The sequence below is a fragment of the Bombus pascuorum genome, chromosome 17, assembly GCF_905332965.1.
Source record: "Bombus pascuorum chromosome 17, iyBomPasc1.1, whole genome shotgun sequence".
NCBI classification, from domain to species: Eukaryota; Metazoa; Arthropoda; class Insecta; order Hymenoptera; family Apidae; genus Bombus; species Bombus pascuorum.
Window position 1 is genome coordinate 2,672,496 of NC_083504.1, and position 20,030 is coordinate 2,692,525.

The window sequence follows — 20,030 nt, forward strand, 5'->3', positions numbered from 1 at the left end:
CATCGCGAGACTTATGGGCTGCCGTAGAAAGCTCGACCCTGGATCAACGCAACGCCCGTTAAGGCGGTTCCACGAAGAAGCCGGGGACACCGGGAGGACGTCTCGAAACGCGGCTTAAGCGTCGTAAAGCAACCGTTGCACGTTCAGCCCGGGCGGACACTGGCGGGTTATCGGCCAGGAATTGACAACGATTCCAACAGCGAAATATCTTCCTCGTTTTACCAACTACCCTTAAGTCGTGTCCCGAATTTATCGCCGGGATCGTGGTCGATCTTCCTCTTTCTTTCTGCCTGCTCTCTTTTATCGCGTTATGTAACCGCGGAAGCGTCGTTACGTAATCGAAAAAGATGAGACCACGTATAGACGATCATCCCCCGTTCACAGAGTTTTCGTGTTTAGAGTTTTAACGTTATATTTGCAATGATAATGAAAACGTAAATAGTAAATCGCAGAGCTGGCGATCCTTTGCTCCTGCTTCGGAGAAAATGCTTTCGATCGATGATCAAGGACAAAAGTGGCGCGTATACATATACGTATATTTTGTACATTCAGTGGGGAAAAATAAAAAAAAAAGCCACCGGAAATAAAGCTGTTAGTTTTCTGTGGACGACAATGGAACGGCGCATACGGTCATGGGGGCGGGAAATATTACGGGAAACACGGATCGCCGGAAGGAGGAATGCAGGAGATTCACAGATGGATTGGTACACGGCCAGGGCCGCAGGCAAAAAAGCGAAAAGACGCATGATCAAGTTTACATCGCATTTATTTTGTTCCTTTTTTTTCCTTAGTAATCGTATAATCAAGGTAATATTACAATAGCGTTCAGAACAGCAACCGCCCCTACGAAAATCTCTCCGTTTCTTCGTTTACAACACGTTTCACGCATAGGCAGCAGGTGCGGCCCTGGTCGCTCTCGCGGGTTACATACAATCAGGATCCAAATTGGTAAAACAATCGATATCCCTAATATGTTACAAAAGAGGATGCTGCGTGTTTTGCCTTGTGCGTTCTCCGTTTCCTTTCTTTCTTCTCGCCACCATCGGAAAAAGAAATTACGTTTACAGAAAAAATGACGACGATGATGATTGCGGCTACCACACTACGCATGGATAACGCCTACCCCTATAAGATATAGGCCTACTCGCCTAAAGAAAAAGAAAGTCCGTTATTTTAAAACGTTACAGCACAGCAGAGCGACGAATGCATTCTTTCTATATTCGTATATATAATATATATAATTTTTTTTTGTTTTATTATTCGTTCAAACGCTCCTCCTTTCGCGTTTCCATCTTTTTTTTTTTTGCCCTTTTTAATCATTATTTTTTTTCCATTCTTCCCGTTTTCACCGAGATCCACAAAATAAATAATTATTAACATTACATTCCTCTTAGAAATACTGCGTTTACCTATTACTCTTGCGTGTCTCTTAGCGGCTATTCGTATACATTCATTAACTAGAATAGTTGTTTTACTTGCTTAGGATAGCGCCACGCACACTTCGTGTCTGGGTAGGCGTCTATAGGTACTAGGTAGGTACGTACAATGTAATAATCTTGCTCGTTAGAGTCTATCGGAGTTTCGTTCGATTCTGTTGCTTGAACCGAGAGTCAGGAATCGAAGCGATTCGCGTATATGTGAGAAAAGAGAGAGAGAGAGGGAGAGGGAGAGGGAGGGAGAAATTATAAACGAATACAACGAAAGAAAAAGGAATAGTACGAATATGAAGGAATCTGTTTGTATCTTTAACTTCATTCTTGTTCCTTCTTTTCTCTTTTCTCTCTTAAATTGATAATCCACGTATAGAGGAAGAAAGCTATATTCGACTCGTGAGACGAACGCGCGTGCCTCGGACGTATCATCGTAGGTGTCCAGCACGCGCGCATATCGCATAAACGTTTCTATATATAATATTTAACAAAATTATCGAACATCAACATATATATTTTGTACCGATCGAAAGAAACACGTTTTTATCGCGCGCCGTGCCCGACGGGATCGTCAGCACCAGGACCACGGTTACCTGTCATCCGCCGTTTCTCATCGAAACGGGCGAACAACGACGAGACACACGGCGACGGTAGAAACGTGTTCTCGTGTCGTTTCGCAGACAATAAAAAAAAAAAATTAACAAAAACATAACATCAACAGCAGTCGTAGCACAAGACGCTGCGGAAGGGATCGCGTATCGTCGAGCGTGCGCGATCAAAAAGCGAAACAAACGGAGGAACGCTAAGTAAACGAAAAACGGGGGGGTGGGGAGAGGAGGAAAGAAGCATTCGCGAAATATATAGCCTTTTCTTTCTCGTTCTTTTCTGTACAATCGACGTTCGCGAGAATTCTCTTCTTGTCATTGGGAAACGCGTCGATAGAATCGACAAATTCACCGACACAACCCCCCCGATCCTTCGAAGAACCTTGTCGATCGCCACGTGGATGACACTCGGGGATACTTTGTCCACCTTCCTAAGCGTTAACTTACTAATTACCTCGTAGGCTTTCCGTTACGTATTTAGATTTCAGAGTATTACGCGCACCCCAGCGCGCCTCCCTTATCGTAATTATATAATAAACCGAGACAATGAGACGACGAGAGACGTCCGATAGACCTTGGACAGACGCACACGCAACGTTTGCCCATCGTTCTCTTTCTTCCTCTTCGTCTCTTTCGACGCGTTCACGCGCGGTTGTATCGTCGTCTCTCGGTCGACCTTTCACGCTCGAAAACGAGAGACGGACGGAGATCGGTTGTTTTAACGAACGGAACTACTCCGTATAACTCACCCCCTCTATCTACACACTACTGCGCCAAAGCAGGGACTACAGATAGAGAGGCCAGAAAAGGGGACAGGGCAAACGGGGGGACTACGACAATACTAGGCTTGTACGGACGTCACTGTGCACTTGGATACTGATTGGTCTGCGGGATTATTGGTCAAAGTGAGCTACAGGAGGTTCCATAGAGGGTTGGTTGTTGTGGTGGTGGTGGTGATGGTGGTGCTGGCGCGCGGGGGAGCGGGAGGCGGGTTCGTCACTCACCGGGTGCAGCATCCGATTCGCCGCAACCGATAAATTGACGATCGACAGATACGCACATCGACCATCTATTTGGCATTACAGAGACAGTGGATGCAGCCTGCCACTCACCTGAAACAGAAATCAGAACGTGCCGTGTTAGGTGACGACCAGTGTTTCGCCCACGCGTTTCTTCCGACCCACGCTTGGTCAGGACTAGCTTTTTTTCTTTGCAAAGCAAGCCATAAAGCGGGCAGAAAATTAATAGATAAATTGCTCTGCTAAATGTGTGGTATAAAATGCAATTATATTATTATATGGTCCCACGAAGATAATCGCACGTTCTCGTAGAATCCCTAAACGTTCAAACGGCTCGACGATCTTTCTAACGTCCCCGCGTTCTACGAACCCGAGCATCGTCTTCTACGAAGTCTCCGCGTGATATTTTATACATCGACTGCGTCGATTTTCTCGGAAGAAAAATAAAGATTTAGAAAAAAATTGCCATTATTCCGTGGGAGGTGGCGAGCCGTGGAAGGGTGTCGCAGACTGTTCGAGGTTCCACCGCGTGGTCTATAGGTTCGTAGGTTGAACGTGTCGAGGACACGACGGGTAGGGTCGTCCGGCGCTGGTTCAGCTTCTTTTGTAATGGGATGAATGCACGTGGTGCCTTGTCCGGCCACACGCACGTTGAGCCCGGTCTTTCGTGGTGTCTGTATCTCGGGGATATCGATAGCTCGCGCTAAGAGCGAAAGGGGTTGGGTCGAGGGTCTTAGGGAGGAAGAGGGCACAGCGGAGGCAGTGCGCGTTGCCAATCCGTCGCTGCCGTTCTCTGCCTTTTCTTCCGCGTCCCGTCGCCGCCCCTTTATCTTCCTTTTTATAACCAGCTGCTACTTTCCACTCGCTGATTCTTCCTTACCACCCTTTGACGCTCTCTCGATTCGACGTCGTTCACGTCGGTCCTGACGATTCCTCCAACTACCTACCCTCTTTTCTTTCCTGCGACTACGACTTTCCATCTACGACTCTTTCTTTTTCTCATTGAATCCGATCGTTCCGGCTGAAAGATTATAAACTTAACGAAAGAACTTCTTTATTTTTGTCTTCTTCCTTCTTGGTCGTGGCCACGGAATAGTAAGGAGAATTCTCGCAGTTACGACATTGAAGAAGGAAGAAGATTGTAACCGTAAGGACTTCGATAAAGTTGTTTGCCCTGGCTGCATCGGCCGTCGTGACAAAGGCGGATGAAGAAAACGGAAAGGTGGAGAGGATGTTCTCGAGCACTTGGCAAGGTCGGCACATTTTACAGCCGCAAACTCGCGCCAACTGTTCAATCTATCCGCTTATACGACCTGTTTCTTTCGCTTGCCCAACGAATATCCTCGGTCTGAATTCACCGACGCTGGCTCCAGTTATTCCTTTCAATCCTATCGACCGATTCTCCTCCCGTTTTAATGGTTCTCTTCGTATTTTTACATTTCACATGCTGTATAATTTCTTCGATACAGAGACAGCTTGCTTCCATGTGTGTATTATACGATTCTCGCTTAAATTCTACTAAATCGAGGAATCGCGCGGAATCGCAATCTTGTTGAAGAAATATGCTCCTCGACCCTCTTACGAGACGATAAGTCTATTCCTGTCGATTTTCTAACTTCCAGATAGCTTGTGTATTTGTTCTTGCAAAGTTGAGAAGAAGATTCGTTAAATTGAAAGACGCACAGATTTAAAAGGTAGACGTAGGAACTTTAGAACCATAAGCATACCAATGCTAATACCATAATTCGACGACACGAATTTTTTTAATATTTTGAAAGTGGAGAAATTATATAAAATTGACTCAAATCAAGTTGTTCTTTAAAAATATGAAAGTCGTGGCTTATAATGAGTTTCTCCTGCGATTTTCGTTTGATGGGGAATGAAATGGACGGGAAGGAAGAAACGGGAGTAAAATGACGCGAGAAGAAGCTGGCTAGGAACAGCCTAGCGAGAACAGGCTTGTTTGTTCGTGGCTGTATTTCATTTTTGCCGTAAGTTTGCCTTTCGGCCTAGAGTCGCTGCGTAACGAGTTTAAACGTACGTATATACACGGAGGCGTTGCTCCTTCGCGCATTTATCAGGATTTCCGAAGGAAGCCGGAGTTTTTAAGCCGCAATAAATTCCCGTTCCCGCGTGCCTTTACGTCGCGCGAGTCTAACGTTGCTTAAAGCTCGCAAAAACCGAAAGCACGAATCTCGAACGCGACGAGGGCGATACGAGCTTCGCTTTGCGCCCGAAAAGAGAATTTCAGGTTGTTCGAAGGGAATTTGCCTTGGAGGAGCTTCGGAATTTCGGTAAGGGCTGCAAATCCTCGATTAATTCGTAGAATCGGAAGAAGGGTAGAGAAATGTGTTTCCGTGAATGTATACGAATAATTATAATTAAAATGCTATGATGAGAATAACATAGATATGTCGGAGATGAAAGGACACCGGGGCCTTGGCCTTCCTTTCGGAATGTTTGGGAAGGCCCCGATACTTTAGTCCAGACTTTTTATTACAGCCGTACTTAAACAATGAAACTGGGAAATAGCTGTTTATGAGTCAAGACAATTACGATTGTCCGAGATTTATGACAGTGGGCTTGGGCTCGAAGTGACATAACTGGTCGCTGAACGTAGCCACGGTCACAGGAGGGACGTGTACCTAACAGAGGTACAAAGTAATTAAATAACTCTCCTTAGAAACAGGGATTGACCCGAGAAATACAGAGAGGAATATATAAGAGCAGTTGCACTTGGACTGACTGTCAATCCGATAAGTTCGACTAGTCCAGTGAACACGTACATCGAGTTCCCAATCGCAATCGTCATCCCGTTGACCGTGGATTCGTTATGGAACCTAAACTGATCGTGCTCCCTATTATTCCATTGTATTGTAACATTAAGGTAACACCATTGTAACACTTATAAAGATATAAATATAAGTATAAGTTTATGCTAATCCAGATCCTTACTCTCTTATTATGATAATAATTAAAGCGTAGTAATAATAGCTTAGCAATAATAGTATTAGTACAGTGATAATTAAAGGTAATTACTTCAATATACTTTTCTATTACAAATTCATACACTCGTTCTTCGATCAATCAACGTCAACAGTATTTGCTAGGAAAAAGGAGACTGAAACCACTCATTTTCTATGGATCGGTAGTTCTAGTGGTAAAGTGCTACAATTTTCTCGATAGGAATATTAATTGCAGATAGATCAACAATTATCTGACGGTAATTATTCTTTGATTTATCTTTCCTTGGTTTCTACAATTATAATCGTAGATTAGCTGTCATTCTTCTATCAACTTCTTTACAATTCATCCACTCGTTCTTCGATCAACATTATTTTCTAAGAAAAAGGAGACTGAAACCACTCATTTTTAGTTGCAGATAGATGAACAATTGTCTGACGGTAATTATTCTTTAATGTATCCTTCCTTGGTTTCTACAATTATAACTGTAAATTATTTGTCATTCTTCTATCATCTTTACAATTCATCAACTCGTTCTTCGATCAACACTATTTGCTAAGAAAATGGAGAATGAAACTACTCAGTTTTAGTTGCAGATAGATGAACAATTATCTGACGGTAACTATTCCTTGATAGTATCTTTCCTTGGTTTCTACAATTATAATCGTAGATTATTTGTCATTCTTCTATCAACTTCTTTACAATTCATCCACTCGTTCTTCAACCAATCAACCTCAACACTATTTGCTAAGAAAAAAGAGACTGAATCTACTCATTTTTAATTGCAGATAGATGAACAATTGTCTGACGGTAATTATTCTTTAATGTATCCTTCCTTGGTTTCTACAATTATAACCGTAAATTAGTTGTCTTTCAATTCATCCACTCGTTCTTCAACCAATCAACCTTAACACTATTTGCTAAGAAAAAGGAGACAAACTACTCAGTTTTAGTTTGCAGATAGATGAACAATTATCTGACGGTAATTATTCTTTAATGTATCCTTCCTTGGTTTCTACAATTATAACCGTAGATTATTTGTCATTCTTCTATCAACTTCTTTACAATTCATCCACTCGTTCTTCAACCAATCAACCTCAACACTATTTGCTAAGAAAAAGGGACTGAAACTATTCATTTAGTGTATCGGTAGTTCTAATGGTAAAGTACTACAATTTTCTCGATAGGAATATTAATTGCAGATAGATCAACAATTATCTGACGGTAATTATTCTTTAATGTATCCTTCCTTGGTTTCTACAATTATAACCGTAGATTAGTTGTCTTTCTTCTATCAACTTCTTTATTCCTCGATTCTCCTTATCATAACTAGTTCAGCTATTGTAAATTCAACTTAGCATAATCAAATTAGTTACGCCTAATACCAAAGTTTACATTAGAAACTTGCCCGTCTTGTATAAAAAAAATTCCCGATACGTGGAGCAATCGAGTCCTATATTTTACGGTCGTAAATCGAATCTCACGGCGTCGGTTCCCAACGAGCGTTTAAGAAATTCAAGCGCGCGAATCGAGAAAAAATAACCGACGGTAATATCCATGTGCAAGAGCAGTGTTGCCCGCTAGAACAAGAAACGTACGGAAGGGTGCAAAGGAGAGACAGAGAGAGAATGGAAGAGGACGAGAAAAGGGATGGGGTTGAGCACGGAGCGGTTATTATCTATCGCTCTCGTTACCACAGGTTGCTCGTAAACCGGCCGCATCAAGAGGATGGGGCGTTTGGGTTGGAGAGCAGAAGCATAGGTAGGTAGATACCGGTACTCATATCGTTGTCGTCGTCCCGTACCCTCGTGCCGCCACAGCTAAGCCCCGTTTTCCTTCCCTTTCTCTTTCACACGTTCTTGCTATTTTATTCGGTTACCCATGCAGGGTATCGCATACAGTGCGAATGGACGGTTGCGTCGAGGGGACACTTGAAAAATCTCCACTTACGAGTGCCTTTCCTTCCTTCCAACGATCCACCATCCATGCCGATTGCTTTTTACCCCTCTTTCCTCTTGTCTCTCCTGCATCGAGCAAGGCAGTTCTTTGTTCCAAGCAGATACTATCTAGCCCTCTTCTCGCTCAAGCATCGCTCGATCAAATGACTCCATCGTGCAAGCGATCGCATCTGCGATTTTCCCTACCGAGACGCGATGAAGACAATTTTTCCTACCTTCTACGATTCTCAGTTTAATTAGAAGGTCGCAGCTTTTACGAATTTGGGACTAACGAGTGGTTTACTCGTCGTATCGCGACTCTTTGTTCTCTTCAACCCCCGGAGGCAGTTTTAGAGAATATTTCATTTCATTGACGAATTTATGTAATGGTAAAGAGCAATAGTTTCCGCCTGTATAAGAATACAGGATAAGATGAATAACGTAAATGTAATTATCGATGATTCAACGTCATTTAACGGTTAAGACGAGAATTCAGGGTTATCTAAGGATAACAAGTACCATTCTTCCAATTCATACTAACAAAAAAAAGAAAAGGTACACCCACACGGTGCCAGTCTTCGACGCGACGCACGATCACAAAAGGTGGAGGAAACCCGTCCCCGGACGATACAGAAACGCATCGGCGTCGCCCCATAATTTCAATGCGTTCGCAGTCTATAAACGCGTAGGAAACACAATGATGATCGATATTTCAAGTCGGAGCGACGAGCGAGAGGAAACGAGACGGCGCGACGCTGTGTGCAGTCGCAAGAAGCGTACGTGTGTGTGAAAGAGAGAGAGAGAGTGATAGGAGGGAAGGGCGAAGGGCGCGAGACGGCGCGGAGGAAGTTCGCAGAAGCATCGGATTGAGATCGAGTCGCAAGTTTTTTATCAGAGCGACGTTGCACGAGCGCGAATTGCGCGTAACCCCCGCGGGGCAACAGCACGCCCGTCGCGACAGGGGGCAGCACCAACACCGTACCGGACCCGATACTGCGTGGTGTGTAGTTGCTGCGAGCAGCCGCTGCACCAGGAACTCATAAATCTCCAGGGATATAGATGGCTCTAGTGTCGCGTGAGGTTGCAAGCTACCCCATGCAGGGTGCCGTGGAACGCCCTCCCGCCCCTACTCTATCCCCCATACCCAACCCATTTCTCTCTCTCTTTGCTTCTCTCTGCCCCTCTTCGTCCATCTTTGCCGCACCGGTCTTTGTCGTTTTCTCTCACGCGACGACCTTTTCGTCCGTCGAAGCCAGGTCAAGTTCCATCGGTCTTCCTCCGTTGCCGAATACGTCGAATTACCGAAATCCCACCTTCGAAACCAAAGGTGGTCCCCTCTAAGCGAACCTCTCCCTCTCTCTCTACTGCCGTGATATTTCACACCGGGTCGTACAGTTTCACCCAGGTACACGAGATCCTCGCGGACCATCGCTTATCGAGCGACTATCAATTTAGATACACGCAAAATTGTCGAACGGTCGAAGAGCAGAAAAATCCTGGCACGCGGGATTTTCTTCGAACGAGCTGACCGTCGTAAACCCACACAGGGAAGATGGAGGAAGATCAGACGTAAGTGGAAACATTGTCCCGTGTGCTCGCATAATTGACTCGTCGGTTGTATGAAGGAGAGAAGATATACGAGGAAAAGTATCGTGGGTATTCGATGACGAGGGAACATCAGCCGGAAATAAGAGGGGATTCTCGCGCAGACGGCGATGCCCGGTGTGCCCCCGCAGTGTTTACACCGGCAACATTTTCAAGCGTACCCGGGCGAAATATTACCGTATCGCCTCGTGCCGGAGAGTGATATCGCCGGGTAATATATCGCTTCGCGTGTTTTATAGCGACGCGTACTCTCCCTTATAGTGGGTGTACCTAACTGAGCGGATATCTTGGCCGGGTGCGATGCGACCCAGGGATATATCGGACACCATGGAACAGGCACGGGATCCTCCTTAAACGGAATGCTCCGATGCTCGGATATAGCACGCACGAGAAAATGATAGTCCAGAGAAATAATGAAGAGATCACTGAATCGCATTTACTAAGAATAACCTAAATACCTGAATGGTCTGATTGGTTATTTCTTACAGACCCGATATAATTGTAGCGACATATGAGTCATAGGACGAGACGAAGCGAGAGTCTCGTGTTGGTGTGCCTCGGACACCGGACACCGCCTCGACACACGAAAATAACGTTAGACTGTCTCTAGGCAAAAACAATGTCGCCTGGAGGGCAACCGTCGTTCCAAGACAAATTTGAATCCTCCGACTTCCCCCCGTAAATAAACAGACGCTATCGCGAGCGGGCAATTATCATCGAATTATTACCGAGTCATTATTTGCGAATTAACGGAGTTGTCCGCGACGGTACTTATAGAGCTTTATAATAATACCTATTTTAAATACACTTGACGGTTGCATGAAAGATATAACTTAGAAAAAACGAAGCTGGCACCCCCCTGGGGGTAGCTACCCACATTTATTTTTATTTTATTTTATTTTTTCACCAATAAGATATACTTTACCAAATGTCCATAAGGAAAAATGGTAAAAAACCAAAATAAAATAAAATAAAAAAAAACTTGACGGTTGCATGAAAGATACAACTTAGAAAAAACGAAGCTGGAACCCCCCTGGGGGTAGCCACCCACATTTATTTTTATTTTATTTTTTCACCAATAAGATATAACACTTTACCAGATGTCCATAAGGAAAAATTGTAAAAAACCAAAATAAAATAAAATAAAAAAGAACTTGACGGTTGCATGAAAGATATAACTTAGAAAAAACGAAGCTGGAACCCCCCTGGGGGTAGCCACCCGCATTTATTTTTATTTTATTTTTTCACCAATAAGATATACTTTACCAAATGTCCATAAGGACAAATTGTAAAAAACCAAAATAAAATAAAAAGAAACTTGACGGTTGCAATAGGAATCTTTCGGTGTTATAATTAATCATAAAAATCATAGAAATAAGTACGTGCATCGACTGGAAATTGCGCATGCGTTCTGGCGTACGAATAAGAACACGTAGCAGCGCGTGACATCTCTTTGTTTCTAGATCTGTATAGGAAGTAAGTAACATTAGAAGCTAGCTTCTGAAAATGGAGACGAAAAGTGGAGTATATGGAGGAAAAGTTACACGATCGTTGAGATATCGAAGGAAGATTGGAGATCGTAGATGCAGGTGTAAATCGAGCAAATTGAACGTGGTCAAATTTTTGAGATACTAGCGGAACCATCTCTCGTCTCGTAGGCTGCAGGATGTGCGAGGAGAAATGCGGGAATACGTATAAGCCAAGAGCGCGAAAGAGCGCCCTGCCGAGCCAGAACTGCATGTTGGTACGACTCCAGTGTAGGAGTAAAACGAGTACATAGGAGTCTGAGAAGCGGCAGAAAGAAGAAAGAGGAGGAAGAGGAGGAGGAGGAGGAGGAGGAGGAAAAGGAAGAAGAGCGAGTAATAGAGGAGAGGTAGAGGAAGGGAGAAGGAGCGAAAGAGACGAGGAGGTACGCGGGTGCAGGGGCCAGAAAGCCAGAAAGCAAGCAAGCCAGCGAGCCAGCCAGTCAGACCAGCCAGCCAGCCAAGCCAGAGAAAGGAGAGAGGACGACGCCGATGATGAATCACCCACCAGGAGTGAGCAGGAGTAAAGGAGAGAGGAGGGCAATAAGAGGACGAGCTACGCAAAAAAGGCTGCACGTTGGAACGCGCTAGAGCGAGTCGCTAACTGACTTATCTACACATCGCGGTATCAAGCCATCCTCGACGCCCCAGTGTAATGAGCCGTGCGCCGATATTTCGGTTGTTGGAGATAAATAAAGAAGCGAAGATTATCACAGGTAATTTTAATCGCTGCCAGAACGAGGAGAATCGGGCATGGAATAGAAAAGAAAAGGAATTGGGTAAAAGTGAGGGAACGGTGCGAAGGGAGAAATCGCGAAAGAGAAGCGGTATACGGTTTGTAATTGGTATCGGGGAAAACTGAATCCTTCCCGTGGGCACGTGAACGAAGAAAATCCGAGGGGTGGAATTCCCGTCGCCGAGGAAATTGGGTTGGTCGTCGCGAAGCAGCTAGAGGGTAGAACGAGGAAGAGAAAGAAGTTCCAGTATCATCAAAGACCGCGTAGATCGCTGCGACTGTGGATGTGTACACACCGATGCGCTTTATATAGAAGTTGCGTTCGCTCGGTCACGGGTAATGGTTTTACGAGCGTCAAGGGTGATATAAAGAAAATGAAAAACACACCAGAGCTACTGCCAACATGCGCGGGATATAACTACGCTTCGTCGTCCCTTCCTTTTCGTCTCCGCTGCTTCTTCTTAAGTTTATATAGAGCCGAGTGGAGAGAAAAAGAGAGAGTGGAGAGTCAACTCAAAATTCTAACCATCCTTTCCCACCTCCTTATGATTTAACTCCCCGCGGAGTGCGTCGCAATTAGTTCTCATATTTCGCTACCGCTCATACCGTTGCCTGAACTTTTAAAGCGCCTTCGCGCGCTCGCACGCTCCAGCGTGGATATGATTTATTCGATCAAGAAGCGTAAACTTCCCTCCAAACTTTTATTCCATTGTCCGTTTTTAGTTGAAAACGAATAATTTACCGCGGCCGCGGTCTGATGCGAGAATAATCTCCCGAGGGATCGAGCGAGACCACCGAGAGAGTCCCTCCGACTTGTTCCATCCCTTGCCATAATTTGCAAAGATGCGCAACTTTTTCAGGCATTACAATAACGAAGGAGGCACCGGCTAAAAGTGGCGTCAATTTTTTCTCGCTTCGTATCGTCGGATAGGGATTACGCTTACGTAATACGGTTGTTATCTCTTCCACCCCTTTCGCCTGTACAACTCGCGTTTTATGAAGTCTCGTCGCATTTCTCTTGGCGTACTTCTATTTCGTACAAGGGAATATTTATACAGTTACAACATCGCTATGCTATTTAAATATTTAAATATCATTTTATTTTAGATATTTAAATATCGAGAAGTCGGAGAAGCTTCGTTTGTAATTTAATAGAAAAAGTAGGAAAGTTTAGGAATTAAAAAAAAAAAAAAAAAAATATGGAGAGTATGTAAAGTTCCTGCGAGGACGAAAGAAATGCATTCCCGGTTTTTTCCCAACTTCCAGCGCGATCCAGAAGTGTATCTTGCTGAAGGGTAAGCGTCCCGTCGAGTGTATGGCAATTAGGCAGCCCTGCCGCGGCATCCTCGTAAACTTGCTCGCCTTTATGCACGGCCCACGAACGCGAAGAAGTTTTGGAGAACTTCAACGGGACAGGAGAAAGGTTACTACAATACTACGATGTGTGTAAGTGGGTTGCGAACGAGGGAGAAGTTGACGCGACCGAGGGTTCCGGTCGCGTACAATGAACGCATTACACGAGGAATCTTTGTAACTCGAGGACAGAGTGGAGAAAGAAACGCGTTAACGCCACCTATAACTCATACTTCGAACATCTGCACGACCAATAAAATGTTTCCAACTTGTTCGTTACTTCTTTCTATCGATCCCGATTTCTTGTTAGAAAATTCTTTGAAATTTATATACGAAGGCAAACGTGACGAGAAGGTGCAAAGCGAAAGACGATCGATAGGTAAAATCGCGAAAGTAGGAAATCGACGGAAGTCGGTCACACCACGGATAAAGACATTAATCTCGTTGCGCGATAAAGTAATGCGAACAATGATAAATTCCACGCGGGGATATTTATTACGTGCGCGCGGGCGCTCGTGGTCAAGGAACATTTAGCTCGTACCACTTTATTTCAACGCGATCTCGCTCCCGGGTGGTCTGTATAAATAAGCAGCCGTCCGAAACTGGAAACGTTCGAGCGGAGAGTGTGGAGAGAGAGCGCCGGACGATATCCCTATTTCGAATCGTTGGAACGATTTTCACGCGTTTCTTTTTAATTAAGCTACCGGCCGCGTTGGCGTTGCGTTATCGGTCGCAATTATTCGCTGCTGGACATGGCACGGCATATGAACACCGGGCACTTCCCCACTGCCCGCGATTGATGGACAACGCGGACGCGCGCGCACGGTCATTCTTGCCGCGTTAAACGAACCGTGTAATCGCGCACACGAGACACGTAGAGAAATGCAGCGCGCCGCGAGCACCGAGACTGTCCGTGTGCTTTTTCAGCCACGACGAAGAAGGCGTAAAACTACTCGTGAAGCGTTTGTCGCGGCTCTTTTGCCGCGCGACAACTCGTGAAACGGTTAACACGCGTCCACCTCGTTCTTCTCCACCTGTTTTTCTATATAACGATACAATCGATTTCTGAACATCGACATCTCGAAGTTTCCACTGTTCGAGTATTTTAATAAACAAGCAGCACCTAATGAAGTTTAGGAACTGCAAGTATCGCTACGTGGGCAAATTTTCCAGCCTTACGAAGAGAAACAACATTTTATTTCGAAATTTTTGAACAAGCATAGCACGAGAAAAAGAAGACGAAGAGATCGAATTCATGCTATCGATGGTGCCTAGAAAAATGAAGTAGTTATGTAAGATAATTTGGCAACGTCGCAGCAGCCATCACGCTGTAGTCCGAAAAGAGTAGGAAGGGAGGGGAGAGAGAGAGAGAGAGAAAGAGAGAGAGAGAGAGACGAAGGGCGACGATGTGGCGTGTATCGTATGTGTTAGAAATATCCAGGCAGACGGAGCGAAGCGTATGCCATCCTCTCTCTGTGGCTAGCCAAGAGCCGAAAAGAAAACGATGAAAAAAACGGCTATGGAAGCCTTAGGTTTTGTGTTGCAAGAGGTTCTAGTCGGAGGCTGTGTGCCGTTGCCTCCTCTATCCCGTTCTATGACCCACAGCACCCTAACCTCAAAACCGAAATGGAAGAGGATGAGGAGGAGCAGCAGGGAGGGTGAGACACGAGGGAATCGAGGAGGAAGGGAGAGGAAGTAAAGAAAAGATCGAGATGGCGTTACGATTCTCCGTTTCTCTTTCTTTTTCGTCCAACGTCTCCGCTGCTCTTTCCACCGCGTTCGCTTCGGAGCCCGGGGATTCTGGGAGTTTTTAGAGTGCGGCCCCTCATTGTTGTGTAAATGCGGGCCAATGGCGCCGGCAGACGGGGCGCGCGCAACTTACTTTTAAATGCTAATACCGTTGTACAAAACCGGGTTTTACGAAATTCGCGGCTTCCTTCGGGCTGCGGATCAGCGGCTACATTTATTAAGCTATCAAGCCGCGCGAAAAAGCCTTTGTTTATGCCTGTTCGCGCGCGCTCTGCAGCGCTGCACGGTGCTCAACCGCCGCACCGTACGAAAATTTCACGTAAATTAAAGCGCCATCCCTGAGCCGGACTCTTTGTGCTCGAATTCTGAACGTTATTAAGAAAAATATTTTCACGTCCGCAATTATTTCGGCCCGTTCGAAAATGCAAAGATGAATTCACGCGACAACCAAGTAAACGTTGTCGTCCGTTGGAGCATCGTCGAGGAAATATCTACGATTCAAATTAAAATACGATCTTGACTTTCGAATTCCGTACTCATAAATCTAAAACCGTGACTAAAAAAAAAAAAAAAATATACAAAAGTATAAAAAGGAAAGAAGGAAACATAGGTGTTTTTTTGATGTCCAATTATACGTTCGTCGAGTGACAAATAAATTTCCTCGACACCTTGAATTTACACCGAAATCATCAAGATACTGCGATACCACGCCGCCGGTCGTCATGGCAGAATTTACGACGGAAAGTAAGCGCACGCGAAATGAAAGCAAAGATAATAAGCAAGAGATGAGTAGAACGGGAGTGCGAGAGAGTAAGAAAAAATGAAGAAAGAAGGCATTGGAGAGCCGAGGCAATCGTTTCAAGCCCAAGGCTATGATGATTCGTCGTAAAGAGATAAGAGGAGGAAGAAAGACCTCGATAAATGAAGTATGACATTAAGACGTAGAACGAACTGCAAGGACGCGATCTGCCGGACGATCCGGCAACTCATAAGTCTCCCCACTCCAGGCAACCACCCTTTGGCCGAGAACCCCCCACCCCCAACGTGCTGTTGGTCAGCGTACAAGCGGATGTCCCGGACGCACGGGCGTAGACTTTACGAGAGTTCAAGTGGTATCAGCTAATAATGACGGTCGTAAACGTCGCGATAGAATCAACAACGAAGAGTTATTGCCAGCCAGTTACGTGGCAACGAAAGGCGTAAAATGGTAATGAAGTGTAATCAAAACAAATCATAAAACAGCGGATAGAACAGTCCGCACCCGACTCTCTCGTAAGACACGGCCAAGAGCACGTTCCTGCTCTGAATTCGTACGCACCTGCTGCACACGAACTTATCTCCGGTGGCCTTGCGAATATATCCTCTCCCCATAATGTACAGATTAATCGTCGATCAAGAAGGATGATATCGACTTGCAAATGGATGAACCTGATGCACAATCACGTTTTACGAGAATTCCGAGAGATAATTTTTTTTTTTAATATCGGAAGAAACGCATGGGATATTCGATTAGAGGATTAATTTTTAAAAATGGTGGAAGGAAAGGGCAATGAAATTTATAGTAAAGTCTTGAATAAGATAGGGGAAGATAAATTGCGGCGGTGAAAAAGTGGTAAAAGTTGAAAAGGAGACGAAGAGACAGTGGTTTCACGGACAGTGGTCACGCTGAAATTTTTCTAGGACGTCTGCTCGAGAGGTAGGTCAGGGTCTGATTGCAGGAAGGAAGCAGTTAGGCCCGGTTAAAGTCGTTAAGCCAAGTTTACGAGGTGTTACCGGGAGCGTAACCTGTAAATCTCAAAGGCAGCGGAGAGAGCGCGTGCCAGTGGCCGCCCTTGGAAAGGCCGCGGAAGGGGTAATGGATATAACCGGGGTGTAAGAACCGAGGTAAGACTGCTCGAGCGCTATAAACGCTTTTATGGATCGTAAAATGTCTTCCTTTACAGCCAATAAAGATCCCCGACCTACCGTTTGACGAGCAGGCAGTTGAATATATGCGCGCGAAAGAACGAAAGAGCCGAACGAGAAATAGAAAGGCGGCGAGAGGAAGAGGGAGGAAAGATCGTGCATCAATCTGTCGGAATCACGCTTTACTGCGCAATAAAATCACACGCTGTCGGTACTTTATTCCGTCTTCATGAGGCCGCTAGTCGCGCGGCTTTATTGGATTATTGACGAATAGCCACGAGAATGCGTTCGTCGGGAAAATGCAAGCGGTCCAGTCGAGTCAGCGCAACAGCGTATACACGTACGATGTACACGGATTCACAGGCACGACCCCGATCGTATACATACAGTTGCCTTGGGCACGGAGCACGGATCCCGACGTTGAGAACCAGAACCATCAACGTAAGTTACTGTACGACCGCGTCGATAAAAACAACCATAAAATGCATTACCGGCCATCATTGGACTACCGTGGAATAGCGTTAAGCTGGGTAAGTAGGAGCGAGTTCTAAATTAAACGGTGTACCGATTGAGCCGTCGGTAAAGCAGAATTGCTGCTTTATCAGCCCAGAATGTGTCGACCCGTGCTGCCATCTACGACGGAAACGAGCAATTAACAAAAAATAGTGCCGCGCAGTACTACAGAATTTTCCACCTCGAAGATTTTCTAGCATCCCTCGCCGCCAACGAATCGCCAGGCTTTTCCACGATAGTGTTCGCGAGAAAAATTCCAGGGAATAAATCCTTCCTGGCAATACGTAGATTTACATCGGCGAACATGGAGACGAACGATAAAGAGTGACGAGCCAATACGACGAAATATACATCGCCGTTAGTCTCCGCCTTAACCACGCCCTCGGAAGCAGGAGTGAGGCGGCCATAATTAAGCTCGATGTCGTTAAAGCCACTAGATGGCATCGCAATGCCATAGACCAAATAACAGTTCGTGCAAAGCCGCTTATACTACTTACTATACCCGCGGTTCCTAGCATCGTTAAACATACCTTATCGAGTTCCTATGACACGACCGTGTACAATTCATATTTCAGACAAATATCGACGAAGCAAAGATCACCGTTTCATCGTGCACCGTCAAAACCGATACAAACTTAACGACTCTCCGCGTACCAACGATAGTATTATCCGCATAAAAAGAACGGCAAAAGTTGCGATCTGAGAAATCGACGTTTCTACCGCGGCGATATACAATCTGTCTATAGATCTGTGGCTCCGGGAACACGATTTCGGGATCGACATACCTTTAAATATTTCTAGCTTTCAGACTCGGGCCCCAGTGGCGCGATTTATCGCCTATACAGGGCAAACTTTCCTATAAAAGTAGATCGCCGGAATTCCTCTAAATTGCCTTTTCTTGTTCACTGTCAAAATTTATCTTCGCGTATATCTGTGCCATGGCACCGGGTCGGCCCGCGAACAAGCGATCGACACAGGCAATTCTCCATGCCTCGTTCTTTATTTAGGCGACGAAAAAGGCTGACGTGTGCACGTACGCCACCAGAGGTCCGTCAAATTCTTGCACCGTGACTACTCGTACGATAACACGCCGCGAGAGTGCACTTTCTTAATTGGACGTAGTCTCTGTTGCTCCGCGTGCTCGCGAAGCGGACAAGAACTGACGGTGAGTCGTCGCCGACAATGAAATGTAAATTTCACGGAAATTCGACGACGAGCTCGGAAAAAGAAACGGCCCTAAAATATGTATATCTCGTTATATTATCGAAGCGTGGCACGATCGCGAATTTAATGCAGCCCCTGTGCTATCAATGCGGGATTTAATGAGCCCGCGAAACAATGCAACAGAAACGCGCATGTACGGGCGAGCGCGCGCGCGCGCGCAACCAACTTTACTCTAATAAATAACGTCGTAAATATGTAATTAATATGGTAATATAATTCAAATGGTAATTTATCGTGCCGCTAATCGATTTCGCGTCTCGATACGATGACGTTGCCTCCACCACCGCCGCCACTGCGCTACTGTTCCAGCGTAACGCGATTATAGTTGCTGGCAGTATTCCATGCACCCAACCTAACGATCTACTTTGCGTCGTAAAAACGCGGCCGGCACGTGGTTACGCTGATAAAGGAGCACAGCAACGATAAAGAAGAAGTCGGATAATAATCGCTGGGATAAAAGAAACGTCGCTTCTGCTTCTAATCGATCAATGAATTCCTTGCAGTTTTGTTTTATATATATATATATATATAGATAGATAGATAGATACGTATACTTTGGTCGCGCGGAGGTAGATGTTTGTTTATTAATTTTAGACTTAGGCTATTTCAAAATTTAAAACAACATGTACGTTTAATTGTCAACTTTATTTTGTTATAATTACAAGATCCATTTACATCCTGTCGCACAAGATGTCGCGTAACTTACGATAATTTATAATATGCTTGAATTGTCAGAAATATTCTAAAATTCTCTCCAAAATACTCAAAATCTGATCGTAAAGAAAAAGGATTTAGAGAGAGAAAAAAAAAAGACAGGGGTTGTTTTCGAAATGTCGCTGCATTAAATCTTTCGAGTCTGCATTCCACGGAGACTTTGATGCGGGATACGACTAGCAATGCATGCATCATGCATGCACTATGCTTGTGGCTATTTGCAAGGCTAAAATACTATTTTAAGGCTGGCTAACAACACGGCGAACCGATTTCAGGCAGTTGAGAAGCGAAATTCAAGTTTCAGGAAAACGCGCACCTCAACGACAACCGAACCAACCAGCCAGTCCATCGATTAAACATCGCACACACTGGATCGGTATCGTCAAATCTGCACGCTCGACCACAGCCTACAATTACGACGCGGTTCGTGGAGTTAATTGGCGAATTCCTCTGCCGGCAGGCAGGATGTCGACAAAAGCAACTTTATAAAGTTTTCCGTTTATCTGGAAAACCAGAAGCGGGGGATATGATTTGCAACCGGCTGCGAATTATCGCGCGAATTTCTCTTATTTCGCACCGTTTCATAATGAGATTCTGAATAAGCTTCGTAGGAAATTGTTAGAACTGTTATTGTCCGAGCGAATATCGCTGTTCGAATGAAAATATTCAGAGAATATTTGGGAAATTTTTTAATTTTAATAAAAAATAATTTTCTACGTTGTTCGAATTAAAACATTCGGAGAATATTTCGCG

At 44.9% G+C, this 20,030-nt stretch overlaps 1 protein-coding gene across 2 annotated transcripts in view; it reads right to left on the reverse strand.

Moving 5' to 3' along the window:
- Positions 1 to 748: 748 nt before the first annotated feature.
- Positions 749 to 20,030, reverse strand: part of LOC132915498 (homeotic protein ultrabithorax-like) — a 135,029-nt gene continuing 115,747 nt past the window's right edge. For both annotated transcript variants that reach the window (XM_060975363.1, XM_060975364.1), the window contains one exon: positions 749 to 3,147. The gene's annotated coding sequence lies outside the window, so the exon portion shown is untranslated. The remainder of the gene's footprint in view (positions 3,148 to 20,030) is intronic.